This window comes from Protopterus annectens, chromosome 3.part1 (genome assembly GCF_019279795.1).
Source record: "Protopterus annectens isolate FY-2018-M chromosome 3.part1, PAN1.0, whole genome shotgun sequence".
Lineage (NCBI taxonomy): Eukaryota > Metazoa > Chordata > Ceratodontiformes > Protopteridae > Protopterus > Protopterus annectens.
Window position 1 is genome coordinate 1,005,538,701 of NC_056732.1, and position 22,550 is coordinate 1,005,561,250.

The following is a 22,550-nucleotide window of genomic DNA, read 5'->3' on the forward strand; positions in this document are numbered from 1 at the left end:
CTGTTTCTAGTTCCAAAGAAAGGGAACACGTGGAGACCAATTTTGGATTTATCTATCCTCAACACATATCTGGACATTCCCAAGTTCAAAATGTTGGCGTTACAACAGCTTTTACCTCTGCTGGGCAAAGATCACTGGATGGTGACTCTGGATCTCAAGGAGGCTTACCTTCATGTTCCTATCAGGCTCAGTTGCAGGAAGTATCTTGGGACTTCTCATTATCAGTTCTCTGCATTGCCCTTTGGCTTATCTACTGCGCCCAGAGTGTTCACGAAGGTTCTGGCTCCAGTGGTAGCTTTCTTCAGGCTAAGAGGAATACAAATCTATCCTTATTTGGACGATTGCCTGATTCTGGCCCAAGGAAAGGACGAACTTCTTCATCATTTACAGTATGTGATGGCAGTGTTAAGATGCCTGGGGTATTCTGTGAACGAAATAAAGTCCAGTCTAGTACCCTCTCAGGACATGTGCTTTCTGGGTGTGAGACTGAATACAGCATCCCAGATGGCCTTTTGACCCCGGACAAACAAAAGAATCTTTCTCTTTACTTCCACCAATTGTCTCGTCAGTCCAGGCTGACTGCAAGGACAGTCCTTCAAGCCTTGGGGTTCATGGCATCTTGTATTCTGGTACTTCCCAATGCCAAACTGCATATGAGGAAGCTACAATGGTATCTCAAAAATGTATGGACACAGCACTGCCAAGATATGGACACTGTCATTCAGATAATACCTTGCATTCAAAAGGAATTTTTGTGGTGGGCTCAGGAATGTCACCTAAACAAGGGACTCTCTGTGACCCGGCCAGAGGCGAGTCAGATTCTAACGACAGATGCCTCAGACAAAGCTTGGGAGCTCATCTAAATGGAAAATGGGTACAAGACACGTGGCCTGCCAGACTTCAACATCTACATATCAACTTGAAGGAGATGTTAGCAGTCCAATTTGCATTGATAGCTTTCAAGGATTTACTTCTTCCAGGGCAGGTGTTGATTCTAACAGACAACACAACTGTCATGTGGTACATCAACAAATTCATATCCTCTTTGCAGACAAGCAATGATTTTGTGGGAGACTGCTCTCAGTTTACAGCTAAATCTTCAGGCAAGGTTTCTGCCAGGAGCACAGAACTCCTTAGCAGATGTGTTGAACAGACAAATTATGGATCCCCACGAGTGGAAATTGGATCCTCATGTATTTCGAAATTGACAGTGTTATGGGGAACTCCAGACATAGATCTGTTCGCTTCTCCACTAAATTACCAGTTGCCAAAGTTTTGCACAAAAGGTTTCATCCCACAGCTTGGAAAGTGGATGCTCTCTCATTCAATTGGAGCAATCTTCATGTGTATGCCTTTCCACCTCTGCCTCTCCTCCCAAAGGTACTCCTGAAGGTCAGACAGGACAAGCCAAACATGATTTTAATAGCTTTGGCCTCGACAGCACTGGTACCCATTACTGAGAAGTCTCCATGGCCTTTGCCTTGATTCCTCACCTGCTGTCTCAGGAGAACAGTCATTTACTCAATGTCAAACTTCACTCTCTACATCTAACAGCCTGGCATATTCTGTTTTAAACCCTCCACAACAAGTTTTGAATGTTATTTTGGAGGCCAGAAGGCCTAGTACAAGGAAGGTGTAGATAAATGGAGGAGATTTTTATTTTGGAGTACAGCAAAGGACTTTGATGTTTCTAAACCTAATTTAAGTGTTGCTCTTCAATACCTTACTGAGTTACTGGGCAAAGGTTTGCCCTTCTCCTCTATTAAGGTTCATGCTGCAGCAATTTCTGCTCACTATGACTGTGACCCACCATTATTTTCTCATCCTTTGTTTAAGCAATTCCTTAGAGGGGCAAAGAATATAAGACCCCCTCCTACTCCTGCTTGGGATCTCAATTTTGTGTTGGAGAAACTCCTCTACAACCTTTTGAGCCTGCAGCAAATATTTATCATGGAAGACTGCTTTTTGTTGGCCATTACCTCTGAAGGGTTTCTGAATTACAGGCCCTTATGGCGGTTGAGCCTTTCCTAATTTTCCACAAGGACAGGGTATCTTTCCTTCCTTTATGCCTAAAGTGGTTTCTAGTGTGGCTTTAAACCAAACTATTCATTTACCTACTTTTTATGCAAACCCCAAAATAAAGGGGAAAGATTTTGCACACTTTGGATGTACACAGACAGTTTATTATTTGAGCAGAACTAAAGGGTGCAGGCAGTCTCAGCAGTTGTTTGTTTCATTTGCTTTGGGTTCTCAGGGCAAACCTGTTTCAAAACAGACTTTTTCTAAGTGGATTGGTTTTTGTATTGCTTTCTGTTATTCCCATCATGGTAAGGAGATTCCAGCTGGGATTAGGCCTCATTCCACTAGGGCTACTGCCACTTCTACAGCTTTTTTAAGGGGAGTGGCTACTAAGGATATTTTGGAGGCAGCTACTTAGAGTTCAGTGCATACTTTCTCTAAGCATTACCACCTTCCACTTTACTCTAAATCTAGGGCTGGTTTTGCCACTGCAATTTTACAGGGCATTTTGGCAGCTCCTAATGCTTTATAGTTTTGCCATCCTCCCTTACCTCTGCTTTGGGATTCTAAGGACTGCAGCAATGTGAGATGAAGAACATAGTACAGTTTTGTACCTACCATAAATGTAAATGTTCAAGATCCACATTGCTGCAGTCCCTCCTTCCCCTCTGTAGTTAGAGGTGGTTGTGTGGTTTGGGTTGTGAATATTGTAAATATTGTAAATATGATTAAGTGCAGGGGTGGTTGGTTGTTTTTTGGCTTTGGCCTTTCTTTTTAGGGCCTTCTGACATCTGGGGCAAGAAAAGACTGAGGATATGACGTCGGTCATGCGCATTTGTTCCCTGACGTTCTGATGTCACTTTTCAGCCTAATACTTTGGTATTCGGGCCGACCGAGGACAGCGGACTACCCATATGTAAGGACTGCAGCAATGTGGATCTTCGAACATCTACATTTATGGTAGGTACAAAACTGTACTTTTTATCTCGCCTTCATTCGTACTGATGTGTTTCAGAGCCAATCCTCAGCTCTGACTCGGCCAAATGCAAAAGCTTGAGGTCTTCACCCAGCTTGTGGAGTATTCCTTATCCCATGAGGCACTAGTGCTTCCCCCACATCTTGTTTGCCGTTGCAACAGATCATGCATTTCACCAGCTCTGGCCAGTGAAATTTAAGTATTTTTCTTGTTATTATACTTATTGTAAAATTGTTTTCTTTCAAATTTAGCTAGTTGTACTTTAGATTAATTAGTTGGAGAATTATCCATAGTGCTTGTGCACTCCTTAGTTTATAGAAACTTTTCTTTGTTGTGTGGCCATTTTATTAGGCCTAGTTAAAAACTCCCTTCCCAATTTAGTGTGCTTTAAATATATATATATATATATATATATATATATATATATATATATATATATATATATATATATATATATATATATATATATATATATATATATATATATATATATATATATATATATATATGCTATTTCCCCCAAAATAAGACTAGGTCTTATACTCTTTCCCCCGCCGAAATACGCATTAGGGCTTATTATCAGGGGATGCCTTATTTACCTGCACCGTACAACAATCTACATTTATTCATTTATTCATGTACAAAAATTGGCATTTATTTCGTACTTTTCTGTTATTGGACAACAGTTCTAATAACACGTTGACAGTCGTGTGAGAATTCTGCATAAACAGTGCAACAAACATTTCAACTTCAGAATATCTGCACCTTGGCTTTCACAGTTATTCAAATACAGTTATGTCATCTTCTTCTGGAACATTGTCATAAGTGTCCAACCCCCGAATTTCGGCCTGAATTTCTTCAGACTCCATTTCCTGTAGAACCATTGGCCCCAATCTGTCATGCCTAGCAATAGAGCTCTCCTTAAATGAGCACTGCTTATCCAAGTATCCTGCTCGTAGTGCATTGGCAACACAGCTGTCAGTGATTTTATCCCATGAATTTTTCACCCACATCACGACCTCTTGCTGGCTAGGCTTCACAAAGTTTCCATGCTGATTTCTCTCCATTCTATTTTCAATATAGTCATTGAGTTCCATGCGCAAATTCTCCTTGAATGGCTTGTTTATTGCAATATCAAGAGTCTGGAGATAGGCAGTCATTCCTGCAGGAATCATTATTTGATCTATTCTTCTCCGTGCAAAGAATTTCTTCATTTCTTTAGCGCAGTGAGTGCTGGCTGAATCCCAGACTAGCAGACCTCTTTACAATGACCCACTTCCTTATAACTGCTTGTGTGCACCAGGCTTTTTTGGTTTCAAGAATGTAAATGCCTGAAACACATTCAGTCTTATCTTGCTTGCCCTTGCTAATGATTAGAGGTGGGGTTTTCTTTCCATCTAGACGAATTGCCATAATACAGGTTACACGTGCACTCTTGTAACCAGTGGAGGGAATGTAGATTGACGAGGCACCCCTCTGATCAATTGTTGTTTGAGATCCTTTGCCCATAAATACTGCCGTTTCATCCACAGCAATCGTGTTGGAGAGTTGATATTTAGAAAAGTCAGTGCTATCAACAAAGGACTTGAACGCCAGTGCATATTTAATAACTTCAGTATCTTCCAGCTTGAACAGTGTTGTTGATCTTCTTAGAGACAGTTCATATCGCTGAAGGAAGCCATTCAGCCAATGTTGTGATGCTTTGAATTCTTCTGGGGATATTTCTAACTGTGGTGCTATTGCAAGGGCAAATGCTTGAATATCAGCCCTGCACTCAACCAAAGCCTTTGCTCTCCTGTTAGCAATCCACTCACAGATGATGTCTTTAAGCTCGGGAAGTAATGGTTGCCGACCTGATCCACACTTGCACTTCTGAGCATTTCCCTCTTTGGCCTGTTGACTGAGGTTATAGCACGCCATTTTCGGACCATTCGGAGATCTAACTTCTTCTCTTTGCAGAAAGCCATCAGATTCTTTCCCTGGGAGTCCTCCACGATTCCTTTCTCGTACTCAATGGAATAGCTCTTCCTTTTTGCACTCATTTTGTCTGGGGGGGTTAATTGAAGACTTAAGAGACCGGAATGGCAACACAAAATGGCGCCAGTTAAGAAGAGAAGACACAGTCACACCTGTTCATTATCATGTGCATGCACTTTACGCCCATTGTCTGTACTTTGACCGATTAAAGTACACCTGCCAGTGTTTATGGGCCAAGGATCTCAACCGTCAAATGTGAGTGATGATTAGGGTTACAGTAAGAATCGTGGAGGACTCCCAGGGAAAAAAATCTTACGACTTTCTGCAAAGAGAAGAAGTTGTGTGTTCAAATGGTCCGAAAATGGCGAGCAGAGTACAATAACCTCAGTCAATGGATGTCATTAATATTATTTTATAATTCAACACGTCCGTCGTGTGTTGTTGACTATCTGTAATGGGGCTTATTTTTGGCGTAGGGCTTATATCATGACCACCCTGGAAAACCATGCCAGGCCTTATTCTCTGGTTAGGTCTTGTTTAGAAAGAAATACAGTGTGTATATATATGTATATATATATATATATATATATATATATATATATATATATATATATATTTATTTCATAGTTATTTGCTGTGTTTTCTTGATAGCTTAAACTTAGAGGCTAATTTCTTCCTTTGAGCCCATTTTATTCTTGGGGCTGAGTTGTGCTTTGAAAGGATTCCTATTGCCTGTTTAAATTAGAAGGCTTTATAACTTTCCCTTTGTGTGTGTGTGTGCGTGTGTGCGTGTGTGTGTGTGCATGTGTGTGCGTGTGTGTGTGTGTGTGTGTGTGTGTGTGTGTGTGTGTGTGTGTGTGTGTGTGTGTGTGTGTGTGTGTGTTTAGTTATAGCTTATTTTTAAAGCCCGTATTTTTTTTAGGGGATCAATATATTGGTAGTGTTCTGACCAAAATACATAGTTTTTTTTACTGTGTGGATTGTTTCTTCTTTGTAGCATGTCTCAGCAAGAGAAATCAAAGTCTGGATTTAAGAAATGTCCCAAGTGTGGACAAAAGATGTTAATAACCGATGGATACTCAGAATGTGTTTATTGCTTAGGGGAGGTTCGCCTGCAAGAGAACTGTTCCATATGCCATTCTTTTAGCAGTATAGTGTTGCATGAAAGGAAGAGTAAGTTGATTGCTAGAGGTCTAGTAAAATCTTTTTTTCAAGAATCTCTGGACAAAGACAATGCCCAAGACAAGACGTCAAAATCTTCAAAAACTTCTTCGAAAACTTCTTCTGGGTCAGAGCAGAAGAAAGGTTCATCAACCTCTAAAGTGACAGATAAACCATCTGCCTCAGCGCCACAAGTTTTGGAACCGACTGTTCTTCTTGTTGTTAGGAGTCGGTCCCTGATATTTGAACTGGTATCTCTTACCCACAAGTTGCCTTTCCTCCAATCACTGGCATCATCTGAAGCCTCTTCTCAGTCTTCAAGACTTTTGGACATGGATGTCGATCGTATGGTGCAGAAGTTTATGCAGACACTGGCGCTGGACAAACTTTTGTCGGGGCCGACCCTCTGGGCTTCAGAACCATCCAACACCCTTTCTGCTTCTTCTGTTCCTCCTCCGACTCAACTCAAGGTTTCGGAGCCTGAGTGTTTGGAGCTGATGATCGTGGAATCTTCACTGCTGACACCTGTTCCAGGCCTGTCAGTTTCGACAGCTCAGACTTGCTCGGTGCAGACCGTGAACTCTAGGAGCAAACATTTATCGGTTGGGTCCGGAGAGGATAGTCAAACCGACTTTGCGGTTCGACTTTCCCTCTCAGGGCTTCAGAGCGGGTGAGTTCGGTGCCTACCTCGGGCTTGGAGCCCACCACTTCAGTGCTGGGTGAATCACCTGCTTCTTTGAATCAAGGGGTTCCTTCGCATCAGAGCAGGGGAGCTTTTGATGCCATGAGGAGAGGGTAGTCCCCTCGGGCACCCATATCATCGGAACCAGCAACCTCCTCCCCTAAAGTGCCTGTGTCTACCTCTGCTTCACTGGTTCCACAAAAGCATAGAGACCCAGAGCCTCAGGACGCCTTATTGGGCAAGCCCTGCTCTTCCGAGACCTTACCAGAAGCTCCCACTGAGGATGTTCCCAGGAAGAGACTTTGCAAGAGGAAGCATCTGAACACCCCAAAGGAATCCGTCACTTCAGACACTGACTTAGATGAGTCAGAAAGGTCCCCACGGTCCCCCTCTGAGAATATCTCTTTCAGAGATATCTTCTTAAACAGAGGGGTAGCTGGCAGCCCATCAACCCTACTGATGATGAGTCAATCTGCCTGAAGGCTTTTGTGTCTCAGCCCTCCGCCACTTGGGTGTCTCCACCTTTTGATAAGCTAATGGAAGTAGTTTGTCAAAAGGCGTGGGAGTCCCTGGATACTATGGAAACTATCCCTAGAAGGCCTAAGTTTATTACCTCACCCCAGGACAAGGCTTTTCTAACAAAAGGAGTTCCCGTTGATGCAATGGTGGTGGTGGCAGCCACCAAGAAGGAGTTATCCGAAACTTCATCTGTCCATCCACCTAATAAAGATTCAAGGATCATGGACAGATATGGAAAGCGCATGTTTACTTCAGCGACTTTTCTTCTTAGGTCACTGAATTATCTGATGTATTTCACTAGATTGCAGAGAGATCTTCTAAAATAACTAGGAGATACTCTACAGGGTTCAGTAACTGCAGGGATATCAGAGAAAATATCCTCACAGCTATCTACCCTCAATTCCCTAACAAACTTGTCCATGCGTATGCTTTCGTACGCGGCTGATAGAGCGAGCAGAGCAGCGGGTACAGGAATTGCCCTTAGTAGACATTCCTGGATGCACTTATGTCCCTTTGCGTAGCCCTTTAAGTCATCCTTTGTCAGCACCCCTTTCGATGGCAATCCCTTTTTGGACCCAAAGTGAAATAAATGCTTACCAGGAGTGAACAAGATGGAAAGACTCTTGTCTGCCATCGGAGTCCATTTTTCCACACCTACCAGACCTTACCTCAGTGGTCAGAAGGGAGGAAAGATGTGGTTCCATAAAACCTAAGCCTTTCAGGGCACACGTGGTGAACCCCCCCCCCCAGATGCAGTGGAGGGGGTAATAATGGAAGGCGCCGTCCATGCGGCAGAGGGGGTCCACAGAACCAGGGTGACAAAAATCAGATGTTATTCGTGTTTCACTGTTGCAGTCATTACATTTGGGTAATCCTGCTGGCAGGTTGCCCTCAGCTGGCCTAAATGCCAAAGTCTTGGGTCCTGCGTCAGCTGCTGTCACCCCTTCCCTGACGTCAGGTCGTCAGCAGTATAAAAGAAGCAGCCAACACCATTTTAGTCAGTCTTTCTTGCCACGCGGTGCCCGCAGCAGAAGCAGTTCGCAAGTGCCGGTCGGCCGACTCCTGAGATTTTCGTGTTCGAGTTTCAGATCCGAAGTCTTCAATAAAGCTAAGTGCCCCGTGGGGGAAACTTTTTTCTTGCTCCAGACCGATGTCAGAAAAAGTTAATAATTGTATTTCTTGTGGAAAGCAAATAACTCATAAGGATTTTCATTCTTACTGTATTCCTTGCCTAGGCCCTGATCACAATGTTACTGGTTGTCGGTTTTGTGCTAGATTTAACCAACACACTATTAAGCGTCGGTATGATTTTGCTTTAAACTTTTTTGGACGCTGGTATAATTATCCTGAAATGTCTTCGGATAGCCATCCGACTACCGGAGTTCACAAAAAATGCAAAGAAAAGGATAGAGAAAAACAACCAAGGCCCAAAACTGATGATGAAGCTTCTCCTAAGCCAGTCGCCAGTTCTCAGTGAGGCACTTTCGCAGCTCTTGAGGCCTGCTACTTTAGAGTCGCAGGCCGCTACCGACTCCCACGTGGAGTCGGCCATGCTGCTGGATACTCAAGGTATTGGAGCCTCGGACGCTAATCCCTCAGAAGGGTCTGGAGCCGCTGAGCAGGTACCGGCTTCTGAGGGTATATTCAGACCTAAAATCTTTACATTAAAATGACTTCAGCTTCAAAGGCAAAGAGTAAAGCATCTTCTAAACAAGGAAACAAACTCAAGAGCCACGTGGACAGGCCTCTATGCCCAAAAAACAGATGCTCAAAATGGCCGAAGACTTGATTACCTTGATCAGGGGTTCCCATCCCCCTCCTGATAAGAGGCCTAGGCAAAAGACTGACTGTGAATCTTCAGATCACTTTTCTATTTCTTTCGATTCTTCTTCTGATCAGGAATATCTCTTCCCCCCCTATGAGGATTCTGATGCTGAAGAATCTATACCTTCAGCATCTCCTCCTGAGGACTATTCCTTTGGGGAAACCTTGCATACCATGAGGGAGTATTTCCACTGGGAGAGCCAAGATTTTTCAGAATCTAAAAAGAGACTCAGGGATTTCCTTTTACTACCTCAACACAGGCCTCTAGCCATTCCACCTGTGTTAGACATTGTAGATGATGTGTTTTCGGAGTCTAGTCTGACCCCTGACTCCTTACCCCCAGCTCCTGTTAAGCCTGACAGATATTACAGGGTTTCTGACTCACACAAATTTATTTTTAAAAACCCTGCTACTGACCCAGAAACTATTTCACAGGGTGCAAAGGGAGTTAAGGCTTCCACTGCAAACAAACCCAACCCCCTCTGACAAAGATTCAAGGGCACTGGATAGATGGGGGAAAAAGGTTTACACATCTGCAACTTTGGCTATAAGGGCCTTAAACTGTCAGTTTCATATGCTCAAATATCAGCATAATGTCATGGGATTGCTCAAACAGAAAATGTTGTTAAACTCTGAATGTGCAGAAAATAAGGAAATGCAGGATTTATTGCATGCAGCTGAACAAGTTGGAAAGCATACTTTGCAATGTGGTTTTGATTCTTTGGAGGCCTCCTGCAGGGCCACAGTTATGGGTTCTGTAATTAGGAGGCATGCTTGGTTAAAGGAACAAAATCTGCCTGATCATGTTAAAGTTAAATTACTAGATGCACCTTTACAGCATGATACTTTAGTGTTAAGGCAGAAGAAGTGTTAAAGAAAATGGAGGACAAAGCTAAATATATGCAAACTGTTAAATATTTTTTACAAGTACAGCCACCTAGGTTTAGTAGACACTGGCATACAAAAAACTGGTCCTTTCCTGTGTCAGACAGACCTCAGAGGGGCAGATCCAGACGCCCTAGGGGCAGATCCCAGGCACAAGGTTCATACAGGTCAAAGCAATGGGGTGCTTCTACCTCTAAAGTTGGAGAAGATAAATCACAAACATACAGGCAACAGTCCCAATGACTTCCCCCTGCCTGCACCAAGCACTTATCTACTGGCAGCACCCTAAGGGGGAAAATTAGCACTGTTTACTCAAAATTGGCACATTATAACCCAGGACAAGTGGGTTCTAAATATAGTGTCACAAGGCTACAAGTTCCATTTCCATACTCTGCCAAAGGAAAACGACTGGCCAGATCTGCCAAAAAATCAATGGGCAGAGGCACAAAAACAAGTCTCATCCCTCATGGACATGGGGGCTATTCAACAAGTACCAGAGCAAGAGCAGGGACAAGGATTTTACTCAAGACTGTTCTTGGTACCCAGAAAGGTCAAGGCCTGGAGGCCTATACTGGACCTATCTATTCTGAACACATTCCTGGATATTCCAAAATTCAAAATGTTGACTTTGCAACAGCTTCTGCCTATGCTGGGCAAGAATGCTTGGCTTGTGACTTTGGACCTAAAAGAGGCATACCTGCATGTTCCAATCGGACAATCATGCAGAAGATTCCTCAGATTCAAGACTGGTTCAATGCATTACCAATTTTCTGCACTGCCCTTTGGCTTATCTACTGTGCCCAGGGTCTTTACAAAGTGCCTGGCACCAGTAATTGCATTCTGCAGACAAAGAGGAATGCAAATATATCCTTCCTTGGACGACTGTCTGTTTCAAGGAGAGAACAAGGACATTCTTCTTCAACATATGGCATTTGAGAAAAGACTTCTAACATGCCTAGGGTACACAGTCAACAAAAAGAAATCAAAACTAGTACCTTCTCGAGATAATATTCCTGGGTGCAAGCTTGAGTACAACTGCCCAGATGGCTTATCTCACGCCAGACAGAGGCAACTGACTACCTTTTTGAAAATGTTGGCAACAAAGGCCCAGTTATCTGCAAGAAAAATTCTGCAGGCTTTGGGCTTCATGGCATCCTGCATCCTACTAATTCCATATACAAGACTGCATATGAGGAAACTTCAGTGGTACCTAAAAAGTGTTTGGACTCAACATTGCCACAGCCTGGAAACAGTCATTACTCTCATTCCCTTCCTGCAACAGTAGTTTCGATGGTGGGCAAAGGCTTGTCACCAGAACAAGGGCCAGCCATTCACATTACCCCCAGCCAGGCACACATTAACAACGGATGCATCAGATTATGCCTGGGGGGGTCCACATGGCAGGAAGATGCATTCAGGGCGCATGGACCTCAAACCAAATGCCTCTACATATCAATCAAAAAGAGATGCTAGCTGTTCAAAATGCCCTGACAGCCTTCAAGGACCTACTTCATCCGGGACAACTACTGATAAAGACAGACAACACCACGATCATGTGATATATAAACAAGCAGGGGGGGCACACATTTTTCCCCCTTTGCAGACTAGCCATGACCTTGTGGGACACAGCTTTGACTTAAATACATCTGCAGGCACAATTCCTGCCAGGAATCTGGCAGACGAACTAAGCAGAAACCTCATGGATCCACATGAGTGGAAGCTGGATCCGCAAGTCTTCAGCATGATAACAAGGAAATGGGGATGCCCGGACATAGATCTTTTTGCCTCCCCTCACAATTACCAACTAAAAATATTCTGCACAAGGACTTATCACAGACCAGCATGGAAAGTGGATGCCCTGTCTTTCAGCTGGGAAAACCTATCAGTATATGCCTTTCCCCCACTGCCGCTCCTCCCCAAGTTACTCCTAAAGGTCAGACAGGAGAAGCCAAAGATGATACTGATTGCCCCAGACTGGCCACACCAGTACTGGTATCCAATCCTTAGGAACTTGTCATTGTACCCAGCTTGGACTCTCAAATACCTCGTCTACTGTCCCAGCAAAACAATCCGATCCTGCACAGCCAACTCAGGACATTAAACTTGGCAGCATGGCAGATAATGTAGTCATACAAAAAAACACCCCTCAGTAAAGCTCTGATGGATGTCATTCTGGAAGCCAGAAGGCCTAGTACAAGAAAGTCTTATGCTGGAAAATGGAAGAGATTCTGTGCTTGGAACCAAGCACAAGGAACTGATACAACTGTCCCAAATATTCCTCAGATTTTGCAATACTTAACTGAGATGCTGGACAAAGGCCTATCTTTTTCATCAATTAAAATTCATGCCTCTGCTATTTCGGCACATTACAATACGGAACCACCACTTTTTTCTCATCCTTTATTAAAGCAGTACCTCAGAGGAGCCAAAAATTTAAGGCCTCCAAGTAGATTACCAATACCTGCATGTGACCTCAACTATGTATTGAAAAAGCTCACCCTGCCTCCTTTTGAGCCAGCTGCTACTGCTGATATAAAGTTTTTATCTTGGAAAACAGCTCTGCTCCTAGCAATTACTTCAGCAAGACGAGTTTCAGAGCTACAGGTGCTCATGGCTGTGGAACTTTTTATCATTTTTCATCCAGACAGGGTCTCCCTGAGGACAAACCCAACATTTCTGCCTAAAGTGGTGTCCAATGTGGCTCTTAACCAAACTATTCATCTGCCAACTTTTTACCCAAAACCACAGAACAAGGGGGAGAGAGTCCTGCATTCTTTGGATGTACACAGACAGCTTAGATTTTACTTGGACAGAACAAAAGCTTTCAGGAAGACAAAGCAATTACTAGTGGCATATGCTGCAGGATCACAAGGAAAGGCTATCTCAAAGCAGACTATTTCTAAGTGGTTAGGCCACTGCATTAGTTTCTGCTATTTACACCATGGCAAACCAGTGCCTAAGGGCATTAGGCCACATTCCACCAGAGCTGCAGCCACTTCAGCGGCCTTTCTCAGGGAGCTACCAACCAGGGACATTTTAGAGGCAGCTACTTGAGTTCAGTGCACACCTCTACAAAGCATTATCATCTGCCACTCTACTCTAAATCCAGGGCAGGCTTGCCACTGCAGTTCTGCAGGGCCTCATAGCTGCTCCTACTGCTGTCTAGCTCCAGCCTCCCAACCATAGCTTTGGGACTCTACCCAAATGTAATGACTGCAACAGTGAAACAGGAAGAACATAGCACAGTTGTGTACACTTACCATAAATGTAGATGTTTGAGTGTATTCATTGTTGCAGTCCAGGTTACCCACCCGCCTTCCCCCTTTTTTCTTTGAATCTTATCTTTCCTTTTCTGATTTATACAACCTATGTGGTGTATTTGCTTATAGATGAAGGTATATATATATATATATATATATATATGTATGTATAAAGTTTGGCTATCCTTTTTGGAGGCACCTGACATCTGGGGCAAGAAAAACTGAAGAAAATGGCGTCGGCTGCTTCTTTTATACCCCTGACAACCTGACGTCAGGGAAGGGGCGACAGCAGCCGACGCAGGACCCAAGACTTTGGAATTCAGGCCGGCTGAGAGCAACCTGCCAGCAGGATTACCCAAATGTAATGACTGCAACAGTGAATGCACTCGAACATCTACATTTATGGTAAGTGTACACAACTGTACTTTCTTTGGAAAGCCCTATCAGTGCTCCTGAGAGGAGGCCTGCCTGTCCATCTCTGGAGGTAGTCAGGGGGCTGTTATCTTTGTACCCACTCGCCTGGCTAAAAATAACAAAAGACAGCTAGGTACAAAGCATCATATCCAGAGGTTACACTATTCCCTTTTCTATCCCACCTCTCTCAATAAGTAAAATCCCAGGCATTTCACCTAGTCACAGGGAACAAGCAACCATAGAGATTCAAAGGTTGCTGGAAAAAAGAGTCATCCAAACAATCCCAGCAGACCAGATAGAATCCAGAACTTACTCAAGGTTCTTTTTAGTTCCAAAGAAAACAGGGGACTGAAGGCCCATACTGGATCTCAGCAGACTGAACAAATCGGTGAAAGAGTTCCAGATGGTCATGTTACAGTTGATACTCCCATTTTTAGGGAAAGACAATTGGATGTGCTCGATAGATCTCCAGGATGCATACTACCACATAAAAATGGCCAGACCATCAAGGAATCATCTGTGCTTTCGGCTGGGTCCAGTCATTACCAGTTTCGAACTCTGCCCTTTGGTCTCACTACAGCCCCCAGAGTGTTCACCAAATGTATGGCAGTAGTCACAGCTCATCTGGGATGTTTAGGATTCCAGGTGTTTCCATACCTAGATGACTGGCTCCTTACTGCCACCACCAGGCATCGACTCGGTCAAGCAAGGGACACCACTATGAATCTATGGAACCAGTTGCGGATTACCATAAGTTGAGAAAAGTCTGCCTTATTGCCATCGCAGCATACCGTTTTTATAGGAGCAGACTTAGGCACCCCTACTATGACCTTAAAACTTCCGTCAGAAAGGGTGTCTACTCTTCGACAGCAGATTCAAACTCTTCTCTCAAAACAAAAAGCCCCAGCATCTATGGTTCTCAAATTGTTGGGTACGATGGTAGCAGCATTCATTGCAATCCCATTGGGTCAGATGCACATGCGCATACTACAATGGCTCCTTTTCAAGCAATGGACCCTTCAAGCTCTTAATGTCTCATCAGATTATGATCACAAACTCCTGCAAGAAGGACCTTTAGTGGTGGCTAATATCGCATTGGGTGATGATAGGCTGTCCCTTTGTTGTACCTACACCGATTGTCATAGTGACTACAGACGCTTCCCTAATAGGGTGGGGGGGGGGGCATTATCAGGGAAGAACAACCCAAGGAACATGGAAACAACACGAGGCCAACGTGCATATGTGTACTAGAGATGAGAGGGGTACTTCTAGCGTTGCAGTCCTTTCAAGACTCTCTTCGTCTAGGGACTATTGCAATACAGACAGACAATATGTTATTGTACAATATTATTATGTCTGGTACATAAACAAACAAGGAGCGACCAGATCTTACCCCCTATGTTGAGAGGCCCTGAGGGTATGGCAGTGGGCGACATCCACCCAGTGCTTTCTGATAGCAATGCACATCCCGGGGAGGTCTAACGTGCTAGTAGACCAACTGAGCAGGGCAATTTTATTGCCTCGCGAGTGGTCCCTGAAGAAAGAAGTAGTGGAAAGGATATTCCGTAGATGGGGCCAGCCTTGCTGCGATCTCTTTGCAAGTCCCACAAACACCAAATGCAGCAGTTATTTTGCCTTATCCCCCCTTTGGGAGGTGCTCCAAGAGATGCGCTTGTACACGATTTGCCCATGGGTCTCCTGTATGCCTTTCCACCTGTACCACTGATATCCAAAGTTTTACAGAAAGCCAGTGCCCTGGGAAGGACCATCATTTTAGTTGCCCCCTACTGGCTTCGTCAGATTTGGTTCCCCTTCCTCCGGCCTCATCTCTTGGAAGAACCTTGGATCCTGGACCCAGTTCCAGACCTTCTGATTCATTCATTGGGGGCTCTTCATCCTTCTCTTCAGTCCCTCAAATTGACTGCTTGGCTGCTCCAATTCCAAATATAGCCAAGTTTCAAAATCTTTCCGCTGCAGCTCAGCAAATATTAGCATCCTCTCACAAATCATCTTACCAGAAAGTTATATGTCAGTAAATGGAAAAGGTTCTCAATATGGGCATCCCAAAACAACACTGATCCTTATCTGGCTTCAGTATTGTCCATTGTAGAGTTTTTGACTAAGCTCTTTAATGAAGGAACAGCTGCAGCAACCATTCGAGTTCAATTGGCGGCAATTTAAAATTTTAATTTTGGCGATCAAGGGTATAATATGTCACATAAACTCTCCAAGGCTTTTCTCAAAGGTACCATACATCTTAGACCATCCATTAAATCCCCTGCTACTCCATGGAATCTAAATCTTGTACTTTCACTGATCTATCCTACCCTCATTTGAACCAGCCTCCTCTTGTGACATGAGTTATCTCTCATGGAAAAACCATATTTCTAGTAGCCATCACTTCTGCTCAGAGGGTTTCAGAGTTACAGGCCTTGTCCATTTAACCTCTATATTTGATTTTTCGTAATGTTAGAGTTTCTCTTCAGACAAATCCCTAGTTTTTACCAACACTATGCTCAGACGCAAGTCTCAATCAGGCTGTATAGATAGTGTATTCTTCCCCAAATATAATAATAAGATGGAGTATATGCAGCACAAGCTTGATGTCCACAGGCAGCTTCGTTTTTATTTAGTTAAAACCAAGGATTTTAGAAAATCTGAACAGCTTTTCGTTTCCTTCTCATATTCAAAGAAGGGTGCTCCAGTGGTGAAAACCATTTTATCAAAATGGTTATCAGATTGTATCTCCTTTATTTACAGTACAGTCAATGAGCCATTACAACACAAAATAAAGGCCCACTCAACTAGAGCTGTCTCCACTTCTTCAGCCTTTTTGGCTAAATTACCAATAGATACCATTTGTGCAGCAGCTACCTGGTCAAGGCTGCATAGCTTTATCACTCATTACAAAGTAGATAGGGCCTCCAGAGGCAGGGCCTCCTTTGTTTCAACTGTCTTGAGGAATATATTCCTGTGAGCCACCCGAGAAAGATGGTGCTTTGGACACTAACCCATCAGTAAGAATGAAGGCGAGATAGAACAATTTCACATAAAGAAATTATGTACTCACTATAATGTTCCATGTGAGTTGTTCATCTCGGCTTCATTCTTACATCCCTCCCTCCAAACCCCCTACCAGTTTTTCTTGGGGACCAAGAAGTTGAGACAAGTCTTGGTGGTATTAGTCCTTATCTACTGTATCCTGTAATACTACTATTGGGAAATTATCTAGTCACCTTAGTTGGCAGCAAACAAGATCTGAGGGAAGCACTAGTGCATCATGGGATAGGGAGTAGGCCACGAGCTGGTTGAAGACCTCGAGCTTTTGCATTTGGCTGAGTCCCTCGGCTCCAAAACCAGCCAGTAAGAATGAAGGTGAGATGAACAACTCACATGGAATGTTATGGTGAGTACATAACTTCTTTTTTCTTCTGGTGAAGCCATTCTTTTGTTGATTTGGATGTATGCTTGGGGTCATTGTCATGTTGGAAGGTGAAATTCCTCTTCGTCTTCAGCTTTTTAACAGACGCCTGAAGGTTTTGGGCCAAAAGTGACTGGTATTTGGAACTGTTAATAATTCCCTCCACCTTGACTAAAGCCCCAGTTCCAGCTGAAGAAGAGCAACCCCAAAGCATGATACTGCCACCACCATGTTCACCATGGGGATGTTATTTTGGTGATGCAAAGTGTTGTGTTTGCACCAAACGTACCTTTTGGAATTGTGGCAAAAATGTTCAAGCCTTGGTCTCATCAGACCATAACACATTTTCCCACATGCTTTTGGGAGAATTGATGTATTGTTTTGCAAATTTTATCTGGGCCTGGATGTTTTTCTGTGTAAGAAAAGGCTTCTGTCTTGTAACTCTAACCCATAGTCCAGACATATGGAGAATACGGGAGATTGTTGTCACATGCAGTACACAACCAGTACTTGTCAGAAATTCCTGCATCTCCTTCAGTGTTGCTGTAGGTCTCTTGGCAGCCTTCCTGACCAGTTTTCGTCTCATCTTTTCATCAGTTTTGGAGAGATGTCCAGCTGCTCTTCATGTTTCACTGTTGCAGTCATCGCACTTGGGTTATCCTGCCAGGGTAGTCCTCAGTCGGCCCGAATACCAGAGGCTTAGTATTTCTGTGTCGGTTGCTGTCGCTGCAGGACTGACGTCAGGTCACCAGTGGTATAAAATCAGGCAGCCGACACCATTACGTTAGTCTTTCTTGCCAAGGAGCCCGAAGCAGAAGCAGTTCGCACGAGTGCTGGTCGTCCGCTACCTGAATTTTTTGTTTCCGAAATTGAAGTTGAAGTCTTCTAAAGCTAAGTACCCTGTTGGGGATCCTTTTTTCTTGCTCTAACTGATGTCAGGAAAAGTTAAAAATTGTCTCGCTTGTGGAAAGCAAATACCCCACCGCAATTTCATTTCTTACTGCTTCACCTGTTTAGGCCCAGACCACGACGTCCCTTGCTATCGGTTTTTGTTCAATGCCAGAACTATACATCGTCGTCCCTTATCGTAGCTAAATACTTTCGCTCTTGATCTCCATATTCTGAAATGGCTTTGGTAAGCCATCCGACTACCGATCTTCTGAAAAAAACGTAGACAGAGACAGACTGCACAAGTCCAAAACTGCCATCATTAAGCTAGTCGCCAGTTTGCCAGTACTCAGTGAGGCACTTTCGCATCCCCTGATGCCCACTTGTATGGATTCACAGGCCGCTACAGAGACCCGTTCGGAGTGTGGTATGCCGCAAGACTCTTCTTTGATTAAGGATCCTGCGGATGTCTCTACCTTGGATGGGTACGGAGCCACTGAGCAGGCACCGGCTTCCAAGGAAGTTCTTCGCACTACCGATATTCGACAGAAAATGACAACTTCTTTTGCGTCTTCAGTTCTTTCTAAAACTACTGAGTTTCTAAGGCCCAGGGTACGAACTACGATTAAAAAAACCGACGACCCAAACTCAAGCATCTGTTTCCCTGCCTCAGTCTCAAATGCTTAAAGTGGCAGAAGACCTTATCATGCTTATTAGGGGAAGCCAGCCTACCCTTTCTGAAAGAAAAAGAGACTTGTCCCCAGCAGCTTTATCTGACCAGGAGTTTGACGACTCTGAGGTTTCTGAATATGAAGACATGCCCTTGTCTGCTTATGAGGATTCAGATGCAGAGGAATCCATTCCCTCTGCCTCTCCTCCAGAGGATTTTTCTTTTGGTGAAACCCTACATACTTTGAGAGAACATTTCCATTGGGAATGTCAGGATTATCCTCAGTCCAAAAAGAGACTCGGGAATTTTTAGATTTAGCACAGCACAGACACTTAGCTATTCCTCCTGTCCTGGATGTTGTGGATGATGTTTTCATGGAATCCAGTTTAACTCCTGACACCCTACCACCTGCTCCCAGGAAACCTGACAGGTATTACAGAGTCCCTGACTCGCACAAATTTCTTTTCAAAAATCCTACTGCGGACCCAGAGGTCATCTCCCAGGGACCTAAAGGAATAAAAGCAACCACAGCCAAGAATCCCACCCCTTCGGACAGGGATTCCCAAGCTTTAGACAGATGGGGTAAAAAAGTATACACCTCTGCAACTCTTGCCATTAGAGCACTAAATTGCCAGCTGAAATACCAGCAACAGACAACAGAACTCCTTAAACAAAAAATGATCTACCTTTCCAGCTCGTGCAGAAAATAAAGAATTATAGGAGCTTATGCATTCTGCAAACCAAGTTACTAAACACACCTTGCAATGTGGCTTTGACGCCTTAGAAGCATCCTGCAGGGCAGCACTCACAGGTTCTGTACTTAGAAGGCATGCTTGGCTTAAGGAACAGACCTTGCCAGACCATGTCAAATCAAAACTGTTGGACGCACCATTGCACAAAGACAATTTGTTTGTCACCAAAGCAGAAGAGGTCTCAAAAAAGATGGAAGAAAAAGCTAAATCTACGCAGACAGTTAAAGACTTCTTGCAAGTCCAGCCTCCAAGACTCAGTAGGCATTGCCCCGCCAAGCACTGGTCCTTTCCAGCCCCCTCAAGGCCAGCTCAGTCAAGACCTAGGGGAAGCAGACCCCCCAGACAGCAACCCCAGGGAATGCAGAGATCTAAGCAATGGAGTTCCCCCACCTCAAAAACAGGGAGTGCTAAGCCATCCCCTTATGGAAAGAACTCAATGACTTTACACCTCCACCCCTTACCTCTGCCCACCTGCTTGTGCCCCTAGGAGGAAAACTCTCCTCCCATGCAAAAAACTGGCCTTCCATCACCAACGACCGATGGGTCCTCAACATAGTCTCCCAGGGATACAAATTTTCTTTCCACACACTGCCAACCCCAAAAGGGTTCCCAGATCTTCCTCCAAACCAGTGGGCAGAGGCCCAAAACCAAGTCCATTCCCTGCTCTCCATGAGGGCAATACAGCCTGTTCCTGCAGACCAGATAGGACAAGGCTTTTCCTGGTACCCAGAAAAGAGGGTCCTTGATCTATCAATTCTAAACACCTTTCTGGTGATACCAAAATTCAAAATGCTCACCCTCCAGCAGCTTCTTCCTATGCTATCCAAGGATGCTTGGTTAGCCACCCTGGACCTTAGAGGGGCCTATCTACACATCACAATCAGGGATTCTTACAGGAAATATCTACATTTCAGGGCAGGATCTATGCACTTTCAGTTCTGTGCGCTTCCCTTTGGCTTATCCACTGCTTCCAGAGTTTTCACAAAATGCCTGGCTCCTGCCATTGCTTTTTGCAGACAAAGGAATATTCAAATTTACCCTTAGACTGCCTGATTCAGGCAGACAGTCAGGAAAGGCTGTTACAGCACCTGACCATTGTAAAGGACCTACTGACCTCCCTGGGGTACACTATAAAAGAAAAGAAATCCAAGCTAGTCCCCACTCAAAAAATTGTATTCCTGGGAGCAAGCCTGGACACAGCATCCCAGATGGCATTCCTTACTCCATAAAAACAAGCCTATCTGACTGGCTACTTCTCTCAGCTAGCCACCAGAACTCAAGTCATCCACAAGGAAAATCCTGCAAGCTCTAGGGTTCATGGCATCCTGTATTCTACTCATTCCATATGCCAGACTGCATATGAGGAAACTTCAGTGGTACTTAAAAAGCCTTTGGTGTCAACACTCTCAGGACTTGGAAACTATCATACCTTTGATACCTTGTCTAAGGAAAGATTTTCTTTGGTGGGCAGCAGCATGCAACCACAACAAGGGCCTTCTCTTTTCACAACCCCACCCTACCCAGACCCTAACCACAGACATCAGATTATGCCTGGGGTGCACACCTGGATTGCAGGTGCATTCATGGCCATTGGAGCCCAAATCAAATGCATCTGCACATCAACCAAAAAAAAGATGCTAGCTGTTCAGCACGCTCTGACAGCTTTCAGACCCCTACTCTCCCCGGGGACTCTACTGATCAAAACAGACACCACCACAGTGATGTGGTATATCAACAAGCAGGGAAGAACTCACTTCTATCCCCTTTGAAGGCTAGCCATGGCCCTTTGGCACATGGCTTCAGCCATGCAAATTCACCTGCTAGCACAATTTCTGCCAGGCTCCCAAAACTCTCTGGCAGACAACTTAAGCAGAAACCTCCTAGACCCACACGAGTGGCAGCTAGACCACAGCACCTTAAACCTTGTAACCCAGAAATGGGGCACCCCAAAGATGGCTCTATTTGCCTCCCACAACAAAAAAACAGCTCAGCAAATTCTGCACCAGGGAACCTCACAGCAAGGCCTGGAAAGTGGATGCCCTATCCTTCCAATGGGCAAAACTCTCAATCTATGCATTTCCCCCTCTACCTCTACTCATAAGGGTACTACTCAAAACAAGGGAGGAAAAACCAAGAGCAATCTTGATTGTCGCAGAGTGGCCATGCCAGCACTGGTACCCACTGCTGCGCAGTCTGTCACCCGTGCCTCCATGACACCTACCTCAGATCCCATATCTCCTGGCCCAGCAGAATGGAGAATTCATGCATCCACAATTGCAGACCTTGAACCTGGCAGCCTGGCTTATTCCCTGACCTCTCCTCCAGTTGCCAGCCTAAGCAAGCAAGTCCTGGACGTTATACGTGAGGCCAAATGACCCAGCACTAGAAAATCCTATGCTGACAAGTGGAAAAGGTATTGCACCTGGATCCAGTCTAAAGGAGCTGAAACAGCACAGCCCTCCTTACCTCTCATCCTGGATTACCTAGCAGACCTACTTCACAGGGGCCTATCCTTCTCTTCTATTAAAATTCATGCCTCTGCCATCTCTGCTCATTACAGCACAGAGCCACCTCTCTTTACTCACCCTCTCATTAAACAGTTCCAAAGAGGTGCTAACAATTTAAGGCCACCTAGAAGAGCTCCTACCCCAGCTTGGGACCTTAACTTTGTGTTGGAAAAGCTCACACTACCCCCCTTTGAGCCTGCAGCTTCAGCAGAGTTAAAATTCCTCTCTTGGAAAACAGCCTTGCTTCTGACCATCACTTCAGCTAGAAGTGTTTCAGAGCTACAAACACTCACGGCTGTGGATCCTTTCATCATTTTTCATTATGACAGGATCTCCCTCAGGACTAACCCGACTTTCATGCCTAAAGTGGTGTCTAGTGTGGCTCTCAACCAATCTGTTCATTTCCTCACCTTTTTCCCTAAGACTCAAAATAAGGGGGAAAGGATCCTGCACTCTTTAAATGTGCACAGACAGCTCAGATTCTACCTGGATAGGACTAAGCCCTTTAGGAAAACTGACCAGTTGCTAGTCAGCTTTGCAGCAGGAGCGGTGGGCAAGGCCATGTCCAAACAAATCATCTCCAAATGGATAACCC

At 44.4% G+C, this 22,550-nt stretch overlaps 1 protein-coding gene across 2 annotated transcripts in view; it reads left to right on the plus strand.

Annotated features, from left to right (window-relative positions):
• The window catches only part of ARFGEF1 (ADP ribosylation factor guanine nucleotide exchange factor 1), a 4,299,619-nt gene that overhangs the window by 350,001 nt on the left and 3,927,068 nt on the right, over positions 1–22,550 (plus strand). The window lies entirely within an intron of this gene.